The sequence below is a fragment of the Sciurus vulgaris genome, assembly GCF_902686455.1.
Source record: "Sciurus vulgaris genome assembly, chromosome: 10".
Taxonomy (NCBI): Eukaryota; Metazoa; Chordata; class Mammalia; order Rodentia; family Sciuridae; genus Sciurus; species Sciurus vulgaris.
In genome coordinates, this window is record NC_136470.1 from 27,758,272 (window position 1) to 27,771,960 (window position 13,689).

At 33.3% G+C, this 13,689-nt stretch overlaps 1 protein-coding gene across 1 annotated transcript in view; it reads right to left on the bottom strand.

Moving 5' to 3' along the window:
- The window catches only part of LOC306638119 (uncharacterized protein), a 734,580-nt gene extending 722,615 nt beyond the window's left edge, over positions 1–11,965 (bottom strand). Inside the window, exons 1-2 of the mRNA XM_079101234.1 lie at positions 11,861–11,965; positions 7,542–7,643 (exon numbers count right to left, since the gene is read on the bottom strand). The gene's annotated coding sequence lies outside the window, so the exon portion shown is untranslated. The remainder of the gene's footprint in view (positions 1–7,541; positions 7,644–11,860) is intronic.
- Between the last annotated feature and the right edge of the window lie 1,724 nt (positions 11,966–13,689).

Below are 13,689 nucleotides of genomic sequence, written 5' to 3' on the forward strand. Positions count from 1 at the left end.
ATCCAAAAAAATTGGAATACTAATATCTTAAAACATTAGCCATCTGACCACTTTCCCTCTTAATTCTTTGTGCCCCTTAGTTCATGGTGTGTTTCTTTAAAGGGTTCACTAATTGTCTTTATCATTTAAATTATTTCCACAAAGGGTTATTTTCAATGTAATACTTATTACATTGTGAATGTAATAAGTATTACATTGAGAATTTGTAGGATGCCATGAAAATTGGAAAGAAATGATCTACCTCACTAGGAAATATATACAAATGACTTGCAATTAAATGATTTGAAGAATAAAATATAATAAAGATTTTGTGGATTGCTATAATCACTATTCACATTTATATGGATTCTTTAAGCTATTTACAAAATCAGATTGCAAAACAACAATACAAGTTACTCCTAAAGATGAACGGTATGCACTTTTCTTTTCTAACATGAAGCAATCTTTAGAAAGCCTTTTTGACCAGAAGAGAACTATATTATCCAGTTGTTGTAAGCATTCTTTTTCTAGTAATGAAACATCAACCTTGCAAATACAGAATCAGTGAATTCACTATTCCGTGGGTTTCGAAAGCCAGAAACTCAGTGGACATAAAGAAAGAAAAAAAAATTTTAAAAGAAGGAAAGGAAGAAATGAAATGAAAAGGAAAGAAAGAGATTTATTTTCTGTGTCATATAGCCCTGCAGTGACTCCAAAATCGGGTTTATTTTCAGTCTCATAAGATATAAAATGCAATACTTGTATCAAGTGGATTTTTGAGTGGGTTATTTTTTTCCATCTGTCTCATATTTATGGGCAGGTCAAGTGGAAGATCTGAGTCGATTCGAGAGAGAGAAAAAAAATAGATGGCATTCTAAAGAAAAGAGTCAAGTTTAAACAAGAAAATAAGACAGCATTAGCAAGTTTAACTGAAAAGTTTGGGGATGCCTGTCTCTTCACAGTTCAGGCAGTTTTGTGTGCAAAATTTCAATTTGTAAACATGAAAATTTGATAATCTCTGCACAGTTACATACAGCATTTGTTATGGTTTAGATATGGGGTGTCTCCCAAAAGCTCAAGTGTAAGATAATGCAAGAAAGTTTAGAGGTAAAATGATTGGGCTATAAAAGCCTTTAAATTAATCCACTTGAAAGGATTAACTGAATGGTAACTACAGGCAAGTAGGGTGCGACTTGAGGAGATGTGTCATTGTGGGTAAGCCTTTAGGATATATATATATTTTGTCCCTGGAGAGAGGAGCTATCTCTCTCTGCTTCCTGGTGCCACATTCTTTGCTGCTATCCTCCTCCACACCTTTTCATCTTGATGTCTTGACTCACCTTCGGCCCAGAGCAATGGAGCCACCTGTCTATGGTCTGAAACCTCTGAAACCATGAGCCCCCCCAATAAACTATTCCTTCTCTAATTGTTCTTGTCAGGTATTTTGTTCACAGCAGCAAAAAAGCTGGCCAAAACAGAATTGATAGAAATGACAGTTTTCAAAAATAAAAATTATATATTGTATATGTTTTCTAACAAATGCATCCAAGTTCAATGTTACCTACCCAATTTGGTTTCCTAGAAAACAAAGTGCCACTTCCCAAGTTCCCCTTCAGTGAACACTGTTCTTAGGGCTCTCTTTTATCTTTCCTTCATAGAACTTCATTTTTCATTTAAGTTTGTACCAATAATTAGGCAGAAAAATAAATATTTCAGTAGAGTCACATAGTGGATAAAGTTTCTTGACTCACCACCACACATTAAACTTGTATGTAACTTATGTTAACTCACATTTATGTCCTTAGAGCCTGTTTAATAAGTGAATGCTTTATTTCCTCAATGTAAACACTGTTGTTTGTTCAGATTCTCATAAAATATTTAACAAGTAAGTCTTATGTCCTTAGGTAAAAATAAATTAACTTGGAAAATGAGTCCAGCCTAATTAAATCAGGTGACATGTAGCTTTCTGCCTGTCCAAAATTATAGAAGAAAAACAATATCTTGTACTAAAAAGAAAATACACATGACATTAATTAATCTTTTGGGGTGTTAATTATTTAAATTGGGATTTTAGAGTCTAATAATTTACCTCTCATGATTTAGGTTGTTAAAGATATGAAATACAGTTTTAAGAGATCAGAATGTACAGAACAGGAACTATCAACTTTCTCCTAGCTTGAACTTACATTAAAAGTCTTTATTCTGAGCAGACTTTCCTATATATGTAAGTGGTCTGCACCAACATTTATCTGGAACTAATCCCAGGTGAGCTTTTTGAAATAGAAAACCTACTGTAAAATTGACTTAAAAATTAACTCCAAATCTCAATGTCTCAGTACAACAAAAGATTTTTTTCCACACATAATATTTATCTGACTTAAGTGAACAAAGTTTTCTCTTCTTTGTAGTTTTCTCTTCTTTGGAGACCTGAACTGAAGGAAACTTCACTATCTTCTGATGTCACCACCATACACAGGGCAGAGAGCTGAGAAATGTCAGAGTTGCTCTTAAGAAAATTCATTGACAAGTTATATACTCTTCTATTCTCTAAATGTTCAGTTCACTCCTTTTCTCACACAGTACACACACCCATGGGAGATAACCTGAAGCCCATCCAGTCAGTGCATGAATCTCAAAGTTTACATAGGGGAAATGCAATAATCCCAGTGAAGCAGTGTTTCTATTGGTCTGGAGACCTATTAATTTAAAAAATCAGATTTTCTATGCCAACACACACACAGACACACACACACATACACACACACTCTCACACACAGCACTCAATAAACAAAAATGTGACAGCCCAGGATAATTACAATAATACACTCACTTTCAGAAAGGAGAAGAATGGCACATATACCTCAGCACGTTTAAATGCTCAAGTTTGGCTGAGTGCACACAGTGAAGCCACCCTACCTATATGTGGCTTCTGTCTCCACCCCATAAGGAGTTCTTTTTTTCTCCATTTCTTTCTCTGATTGTATCTGGAAATACAGCTCCCGAAGTCTGCACAGCTTTCTTAGCTTCCTTCTTGCTCACAAAGCTTTTATACATAAAAGTCATTTTTAGCCTCCCATAGTTAAAGACCTTGTTCATCTAGGCTTGTGGTTTCTTGAGTAGTGCATTTCTCTCAAAAACTTAAGAGGCTTTTCCTATTTTCAGTTTGTGCCAGGTCCCAGTATCCACTCCCACACTTAACTGGTTCTCAAATCTCCTAGAGCTCTTTGTTCTCGCAACCACATGTCATTGTCTCTCAATGTGATGGTGACTGTCTGAAAGCTTACTTTATTAAGGTTAGGAGTCCTCACTTTTAAAACTTTCTCTGCCTTAAGAAGGTTAATCCACATAAGGATTTCAATCAACTAAAAGGTTTTATTGAATATTTGTTACCTGAAGTCTCTATAAAAGTCCTTCATTTATGCTTTGGGGTCTAGAAGCATCTGGTTTTCCCCACTGTAGGAATTCACATATCTATATCACCTTTATTTCTTCCCCATCTCTGCTTGCGAACCAGCGGATTCTTCCCTGAATTCATCTTTGTTTTGTAACATGTTGCTACATATAGCCAATACTATGTTAAACTATGGTTCTATTTTTCCTCTTTTTTAACAGAAAAGTTACCTAATCCTGTGGTCTTCCTTTCAGGTTCTGACTGCATTAGCTTCACCAAATGTTTTACTGCACATAATATGAATTTTTTTCTTTGTCTACTTCAGGATTAATTTTCTCACTGCCTAACCACTGCCCACCAAGTACACATAAATAATAGAACCCTATTTCAAAAATTCATTTCTGTGTGAGAATGGACAAAAAGTTATACTTAGTAACAAATTAACCATAGAATCTCAGTGGCTTCCTACAACACGGGTAATTTCTTATTCATATGATGTACAACTTACCAGGGAATTCTCCTCCACATTGTCACGCAGGGAACCAAGCTATTGGTCGTTTCACTGTCTTTTACTCTACCATCTCAACATGTGACTCCTTGGGTAGTCAGACCAAGAGGAACTTAAAATTACACTTAAATATCTTAGATGGGAGAAAAAACAAGGCACTTCCTCTTACGTCTTAGTCTATGATTAGATGCATGGTCCTACCTAATGGCATGGGAGGCTGGAAAGTCCTTCTTACACATGCCTAAAAATTAGAGGAAATTTGATTAGCATAGAGACTAGTGACCTCTCTTTCTCTGTATGCCCATTATTCACAATGTTTGGACAAACATGAAAACATAGATAAGTTACAGTAACTTATTTGATTATCACTGTGGTGGAGAGTCAGTCAAACCAAGTATTGGATCACATTATAAACATGAATGGAAAGAAATTCAATCCATCCTTTAATTATGAAAATACTTATAACTAATCATCTATAAAATCAAAGCATATAACAATCTAATTGGCTTTTAGTTTAAAAAAAAGAAAAGAACTCCCTCTGATACTACATGGAAAAATGGATTATTGAACAAAAAGCAACATTATTAGCAGGAAATAGAAGTGGGGCAGAAAAAATGGAGGAAAAGAAACAAGTAGAAGAGGAAAAGGAGAGTAGAACCACATAATTGTATATCAGGCATCTTGTCTAATAAAGATAGGTTATTAGTCCATACAAGGGATTGCCTTATAATGCCAAAACTTTATCATAGTTAGCATATCAAGATTACATATAAGTAAAAGGATACCAAATTTTTCTCAAAAATGGTTATTCCTTAACATCTAAGTCAAGAATAGGGATTATGAACTGGGGGTATAGCTCAGTGGTAGAGCACTTGCCTAGCACATGTTATGCACTGGGTTTGATCTTTGGCACCACATAAAAATAAATAAATAAATAATATAAAGGTATTGTGTCCATCTACGACTAAAAACCAATTTATAAAAAGAATGAGGTTATAAGCATTTTGGTGAAAAAGTGATCACCTAAATAATAAACTGGTCCAACCTCCATCCAAAGCAATAAGGACAGGAGAAGCCCTTCTAAGTTGATGGACAAGACACTCAATGCATCATTCTAGCACCCCAGGGTTTAGAAGTTCAGGAAGGGAAGGGGTGGTACTCTCTCAGAATTGAAAAACCTTAGGGACATGCCAGGCAAGCAAAATACTTGAAATAAAAGATTTGCAAGAAATATTTCAAATAGGCTAAAATCCTTACTACATAAATAGTTCATTCAAAGTGATTTTTTAAAAAACATATTTTTTAAAACTAGTTGTCAAGTTCAGGGGAAAGATTTCACAAACTCTTTTTGTAAAGTCACATAGCAAATATTTTAGGCATTGCAGGTCATACAATCTCTATCACAGCTATTTAATCCTGTATTGTTAAAAAAAAATTCCAGATAATAAAATCTATAAATAAATGGGCATGGTTCACAGTTGTTTCTTAGTGAAACTTGATTCAAAAAAATAGCAGGATGAATCGGGCCTGCACCCCATAGTTTGCAAATCTTGTTCTAATAAACAGAAGATGGAAATACTGTAACAGAATTTTTTTTTAAAAGACAAAACATAGTTTGGGGTGTAGCTCAGTAGTAGAGCACTCACACAGCATATGTGAGGCCCAGCACCAAACAAATACAAAACAAAAAATTAAAATCGTAGGTCTATAAAATAAGAAAACAATGTTCAAACACATTAGTCATCAGAAAAATGTAAAGGGAAACAATGAAATTCCATTGTTTCCTGCAACATTATGAATGATACATGGCTGTGTGGAGGGAGAACATATTGAAGTAAACTTCACAAGATTTCTGAAGTTTGAATAATAAAACTAAAATTAGAATTAGAAAGTCTTACTAAGGATATATGTTTGATTTGTTTTTAAAATTCGAATTAGTTTGAAAGCTATTTATAGATGGGTCAGGAGCAAGACAAGAATTTTGGGTAGCCATAATAATGATTTACTTAATGACATATATGAACTTTCCTACCCCCATAATTTACCTGGAACACAGTAAAGGTAAGAAGTGGGAAGTTCTATAATTTATCTATTGGTTCTTGAATTTCTCAATGTAAACAACATGTGGTCTTCTATTCAGCTTCCTTTTCTTACCTTTTTTCCTCTGGTGGATTAAGCAGTTTTCTGGAGAAATCTATTAAAGACCATTTACAAGCATATACTTCTAGCCACATGACTGTCCACCCCTTCTGAGGAAGTCCATGAATCCAACAATTCTTGCTTACAAATATTTCTATAGCACCTTTGAACTGTAAGTACAGTCATTACAAATTTTGGGGGGGTACTAAAAAATTGAAAATTCAACTAAGAAATAATAATAATTTCTAATATCTTCTCTACTATTATAAATAATTTGAGACAAAGATCAATGAAGAGGCTCATACATAAGAAGTCTTTTTTTTTTCCTTTTTGAAGTTATCTTTGTTCCCTAATCATAAAAGTAACTCACAATTACTGTTACAAAGAAAAAATAAAAAGCAACAGTAACCTGCAATGCTGGCACAATTAGAGATTATTGCAGTTGACATCGTCACCAATAATTTTCCAAATTCATGTATGTGTGTGTTCACCAAACAGAACCTGTTGAACAAATTTTTTGTTTGTTCTATTTCATTTAATATAACAACCCATATTAATGTACATAAATAAAAATGAACTCATTTCACTTAACCACATTGCATTCCACTGGAAGCATGCACCATAAATTATTTATACAATCTTCTACTAATGGACATTTAGGTTGCAAATTATTTTTAGCATTATAAATTTTAACCTGGGTATCTCAACACATGTATGCAGGTGAGATTACCCGATTATTTCCCATAAGTTCCTAGAAATGTAATTTTCTATCTTAAAGAATCTTTAAATTTAATGTTATATGTCATATTAACAAATTGCCCTTGGAATAGTTGTAATAATTTACTAAGAGACCCATATAAAATATTTAAATAAATTACAGAACTTCCATAGACTCAAATACTGTTTTGAAAAAAATTAATGATATGGAAAACTGCACACACAACTAAATCAAACAAGATGAAAAATACAATGAAGCATAATGATAATATGATGCCTTACTACTTATATTGTAATATATACATAAATATGTGAGGAGGATACAGGAAGTACCACAACTGGGGAAAGGTTTAGAGCAGATCTTGAAAAAAAATTTTATCCTCTGTTATTGTTGTTAAAATTTCTCAAGTTAGTACAGATTTTATATCTAATCTGAAAAGTAATGGTAAAAAATCCAAAGTCATAAAACTGAAGAAACTTCACACATTTTATAATTCATCTCATGTTAGATGTACCATTATAAGACCAGAAAGTCTCAAAATATGCCGTAATCTGAAATGTTTAAACATATGGGGCTGAAATACATTTGCCTGACAAAGAACTTGTTTTTAACTCACAAACTCTTCCTGCCTAATATCAAGCAGAATAGAACCTCTCTTCTTCACTGAGAAAGCAAATAAAAAGCAAAGCTGCGAGGTCTCTGAAAACAGATTGGAAAACTGTTCCCGAGCTATAAGTCCCTGGCTACAGGCATTTTGGAAAGCATTTGGGAGGCGAACAAACCATTAATAAAGACTCAATACTTACAGTGACCTTTGAGCAATTCCAGATGTAGACATGGAGATTTTTCCACAAGTAATCTGCAAGAGGCTGCCACAGAATGACAGTTCAAAACGGGTTTGCAGGAGGCTAGAATTGCGTGGGACACAGAAAAAAGACTCAGCAGAAATGAAACAAGACAAAAAGAGTCCAGATTCTTGACCAAACAGAACTAAAGATTTATTCTCTAGAAGAGGTTTCATCAGTTCCTTAAGTGAAGAAGAAAAATGCCATTTTGTATTTTCTGTCTGTAATCATGGGTTTATCAGTAACTAATCTCTATCATGCACTTATTCCCATCTATCACTAAGCTAGTGTTTTATACTGAGTAACTAATTTAATTATCACACAAAATCAACGTGATAAGAGACTATTATTCACATATTAGAAAAGTGAGATAAAGACACTTAGGTAATTTGGCCAAGGTCATCTATTTAGAATAGAGATCAGCAAACTTCTTTTTTTTTTTTTTTCCCCCTAGTGGAACGATATTTTTTTATTTTTTATTTTTTACAGACTGCATTTTGATTCATTGTGCACAAATGGAGTACATCATTTCATTTCTATGGTTGTGCATGATGTAGAGTCATAAAGAGACTTTAGTCATGTAGAGACTAAAGGGGCAGTAAATAAATATTTTGAACTCACTGGACATGAGGTCTCAGACACAAATACTCAACTCTGCTCCTGTTAATGGAGAAAGTATCTATAGACGACATTTAAATATTTAAATAAAGGAACATGGCTGTGTTGCCAAATGGGTATTGGGTCCATTAGAATGATTTGCCAATCTCTGACCTCAAAAATAGTAATGCAAGATTCAACCTTGAGTCTTGGCCTTTAATAAATAAACTACCATATAATAAGAGACAATAAAATAAATACTATACTCTTTGTTATGTGAATTCACTCATTCTAAAATATTAATCTGGCTTTCTATATAGTTCTGTTCAAAAGAAACTCACTAGTCAATGTAAATTTTCACTGATTGTGATTTGGTGGGCAAAAAGATTTGTCTGCCCAAGTGACACCAGCAAAGTAGGGGGCATTCTTAACAGAATGTGGACTTAGCAATGTTATTTCAGAACAGATGTGCAGATTCTAAATTTGTGTAGTTCTCAGACTTTTAAAATGTAAGCGGTAAGAAGGAGATGACTGAGTTCTTTTTAATACAGAAATGTTTAGTTTAACAAGTCTTACCATCTGTAATTTTTACATTTCAAAATTTATGTCACTTTATAAATGTCTATAAATATAATCATATTAATGTTTGTACCCCCTTTAGGTTGTTTAAAATTCAAAGTATGAGGGAAATATATTTTAATCACATTTAGTTTTCCTTGTATTTATAGAGGTGAAAAATAATCAGTAGATTGGGTCAGTTATTTCATATTTAAATAATGGTTGTCACCAGAATTTGAGAGTCACACACATGAATATAGGCTGAAGCAAAGCTATTTGTATGAGCACTAAAATCATTGAGAAGATATTTAACGTATGGGCAAGAGAAAGAAGAGTCATAAAATTTAAACTCTCAGTCTTAACAGTGTTAAGTACCTGAGCCGAAATTTCTAAATCTGTGTCCTTCTCAGGAAAATGGTAATCAGATTATCTGCTAGTTTACCAGGGTTACTGTGAAAGTGAAGTGAAACAATATCATAAATTATCTTATAAATGTAAAGTATAGCTTCATTAAGGTAGTCTTCTAAGACTTATAGTCTATTCTTATAAAGAAACATTTCTTGTTTTGTTTTTCTCTCTTCCCAGAGTTCAGAATCTTCACTATTCCATCCTTGTGAAAAAAGCAAAATCAACTTATAATTCAATGACCATTTCAGTTTTCAGGATCTTGTAAAATGTTCCTTATCATGTGTAATCACCTACATAAGACACAGTCATTTCTAAATATTTAATCTACTGGATTCCTAAAGTAGTTTCTTTAAAATTCTCTGGGACTGAAAAGCAAACAATAATATGCTTGAAATACCAGGTATCTCTAATAAGTAGTTTATACAAAACAGTTGACTAGAATTTTGGCTAGATTTCTAAGAACTTTCATAAGGATATAGTACTAGTTTTTGCAAGGGTTTGTTAGCCCATCTCTCTGGGAGGATTACACTCCCCATTCACTGGTGTCAGCCTTGGTCATATGCTTATGAAAGTGAGAGGACACATGTTACTAGCAAGCAGAAAATTTAATAATCACATTCTAGTTGGCCAGTTTCTTTCTTCTCCTGTGCCATTAGACCAAAATACTCCACATAATGACTATCCATCAGCCTGAGGTCCAGAGTGAGGACCACATGGGACAGCAACAAGACCAACTTAGGACACCATGGAGCAAGAGTGATAAGTTAAATGTTGCTGCTATTAGTCTATGACATTTGAGGTCACTTGTTATTGTGGAATAACCTAGGCTATCCTAACTGGCAATAAAATGTTCAGGTCCAGTTACACATTGTACTTGACATTTTAATTAGAATAAGTAACGAAAAAGGAAAGCAACAGAAAACATTTCATGTATTCAGAAGAAAAAAAAAAGCATTTAAATGCTTTCTATATGTGAACACAGTTACTTAGAATATAAGGCCAACTTTGTCTACAGTAACCATGAAAATGTTGAATGGGATTCAGAATCCAAGAAGGAATTTTTAAGTTATTTGTAGGGTAGGAAAGCATATAGCAAAAACACCACATCCAGAAACACGTTAGTCATTATTTAGAGATCATCAACAGATTTAGAAAATGGGACTCTTGTTATTTTATAGTGACTTTTCTTTTTTTTTCTTTTTTTCAATTCATAAACTTTGAAGGTGTTTTCAGTGAAAACAGAAATGACTCAAAATGCCTTAGCAAAACTCAACAGATTTCCAAAATTCAAAGACTAATAATATATGTAGCATTTCTTTGTCTAGAAGCTAGGTCTTCATAGCACATAATCCTACCAGAATCTGTTTTTCAATTTAAAGTAAATTGTATCTTGAACCATAAAATCTTTATTATCTGATTCAGTGCATGAAATATATAATTTCAGTGATAACATAAGATACTCAGCAATTTCAAGAAATGATCAACACAGTGTCAGGGATACCCTGCCCTCTACTGTCAGAATTAAAATTTTGCATGTTTTACTAAATAGTTAAGAAATCATTTTGTTTAAAATCCGAGTTCCCCCCTCCATGCATTAGTGTTTAAACAGTCTATCTCTATCCTATTAACTGTTTTCTTAGAAAATGTAATATGATACCTCTCTTACATTGTACGGTTAATCAATTCTCTTTAAACTACTTCTGAATAATTAAAGGAACTCAGAATGCTTCATTTAATCAGTTATTTCTCAACTTATATTCTCTTACTGCTTTGTACTTATTTTTCTTGATTTTATCCTATTAACTAGAAAATGTTATAATTGTCTTTCTTCATGTTGCACAGATGTTCTGTATGTTTTCTGTTCACCTTATCTTTCTGCATCCCAGACTCACCTCTGATATCAGTTCATTTATGATGCAAGTCTACTGCTGAGAAATGCTCTCCATTATTATGTATCTGCAAAAGTCTTTAGTTTATCCCTGTTTTTTAAAGTTTCAGTGATATAGATTCTAAGTCACCAATTGCTTTCCTTCACTACTGAAAGATCATATTTTTCTGTTTCTAGCATGCATGTTACTGTCAATTCCATTTACCTGTCCTCAATCCAGCTGATCCTTCTGACTGGCTGACTTAGCAGCTGTCCAAAATTTATCCCTCTAAAAGCCCTCAGTCTATTCTGTCAAGTTTTGATAATGTCAGCTTGGTTAAGTTTTCCACTGTTTTGCCAGGAAATCGCCTTTTCAGTAACTTTCTACTTCCACAATTTTACATGATTTCTCTGTATCTGTCATTTGCTTATGACCTCTAGCGTATTCCCACAATGTGATCTCTAAAAGGTAGTTTAGAACATATGGAGAGTTATAGTGTATGGTTTATGTCACCTGTACCTATATCAATGAACAAGAAATACATTCATGCACCACCACATAGTATTTCACACTATCATGATACTCGGAATATATATCAATAGTGTATTGTACAGTGATACTCAAAACTTTAACACTCACGTTATTTTTGTAGTAAAAACAGGTATATTTCAATGTATTATGCTTTTTTGTAAATAATATGCATGTTCTACCATCAATTTTAACATTATATAGTAATGAAATTTTTTATTTTTAGACAAATAAATTTTAATAAAATAAATGGAATTTCTTTTGCATATATCCTGAAATGCATGCCCCAGTAGTATCAAAAAGGATATTATCCGTGCTTACATATTTAGAGCATCTATTAAGCAGTCATTCACTTTACAGTAGAGCTAGACTTGTCCTTTGGACACTTTATTTTTCAACATCTTACAGATGATTCAAGAAAGAAATCTGAAAAAAAATGTACAACACTGTTTTTACTTACTAAATATGTTACTACTCTATTAACATTATGTACCAACCAAACAATATAACAGATATATTGATGAAATTTACCAATAGTCAAAGTACTCTTGTGACTTTAACAAAATTTGTTTTATACCTGTAACAAGCTTGGTACTCTCATAGGTGCAAATGGCAGAGTGATGAATAGACAGACCTGGTCTGAGGTCAAAGCTTGCAGTCTCTTCCAAGAGACTACCAAATATTAAGCCAATACAGAAAAGCACTTTGTCTTTACTTTCTTGACACAGGAGGATTAAAGTAATAAAGGACAGTGCATATATATACATATATATATATATATATTTATACATACCCTTAGAGATATGTGGTGATAGGTGATATCTGGGTGTTTACCAACTTGGTACAAAAATACAGCTTGCTTCCTTGGCACATAAGATTTATTTAATTTCATATAATTGAGAACATTTAGACAGGTTATATAGAATGCACACATTGGTGAATATATGACTACATGGTTGGCTTGTGTTTGTGGCCAGTCACTTCTGGCTACAGCCTTATTTTTGGAGGTACACAACTATAACCTATTAGGGAGTAGAGACCTGAAACCACCAGTTACTAGAACTAGTATTCGAACAGACTCAGAAGCTGTGGGTTTGAGGATCACTCCTTCTCTAAGTCCATGTTTGTGGGCAACGCCTTAAACCTCAGGGCCATTGGTCACAGTGTCCAAATCCCTAAACTGGCATCTTTGAGACCATTCAAACTCAACATTCTGAGTTTCTGTGTAATTTTTCTGCTGACATTGATTTAGTCTCAAGAGCACAGGAAGTCCATCATCAACAAGAAATTTGAATACTGCAGATATAATGGACTATATTTACCACTGCTTGTGTATATTCAAGGAATTTGTATCATTGGTGTCCCTGGGAGTGGCAGAATTGGAAAATGAAACATACACATATATAAATTTCTATGGCCAATATTGTTAGTTATTATTTAGTCCCTGATGTTTATTTTGCATAAGTAATAGGAATAGATCATATTCTTGTTCTTCCATTCAGATAGAAAGTTCTGTTACTTTTTGATTAATCTCGAAATTGGCTTTAAAAATAACCAAGTAATTCTTAGGAGAGCTTTCACCTCTTAACTTCAGACAAAACCCTGAATTAAATTTCTTAAATATAAAATGAGAATCTGAAGAATCCTTTTCACTTTTACTTTCACAGGCATTAATAGAAAAGAAAAGAAAAATAAAGAATGAAGCATTGAATTTCAAAACAAGAGTAGGAAATATTCTCATTTTATTAATGCAAAACCACATCTATCATTTTCATGTTAAGCATTTATTAGTAGTAAGTTGGTACATGAATTATTGGTAAGAAAATTTTTCATGAGGAAATGGCCTTTAAAATAAATCTTGTGTGTAAAAGTATATGGAGAGAAAGGTGGAAGACAGCTCCCTGAGGTAAGAGCAATCTGGGCTTTTAAGGATGAATTAAAAAAAAAAACAAAAAAAAACACCCTCCCCTCATTTCACCTCTTTACTGAGGGCCAGATTGTTCTGTGACCTGAACTCATTCCAGGCTGAATACACTTCAAATGAATGAACTATATAGCAAACGTTAACACCGCCAATTTCTACCACCACAAAAATTTTAAAACAAATAATCACCATAAAGAAAATAGTCATGAACCCTGGCTTATTGCCC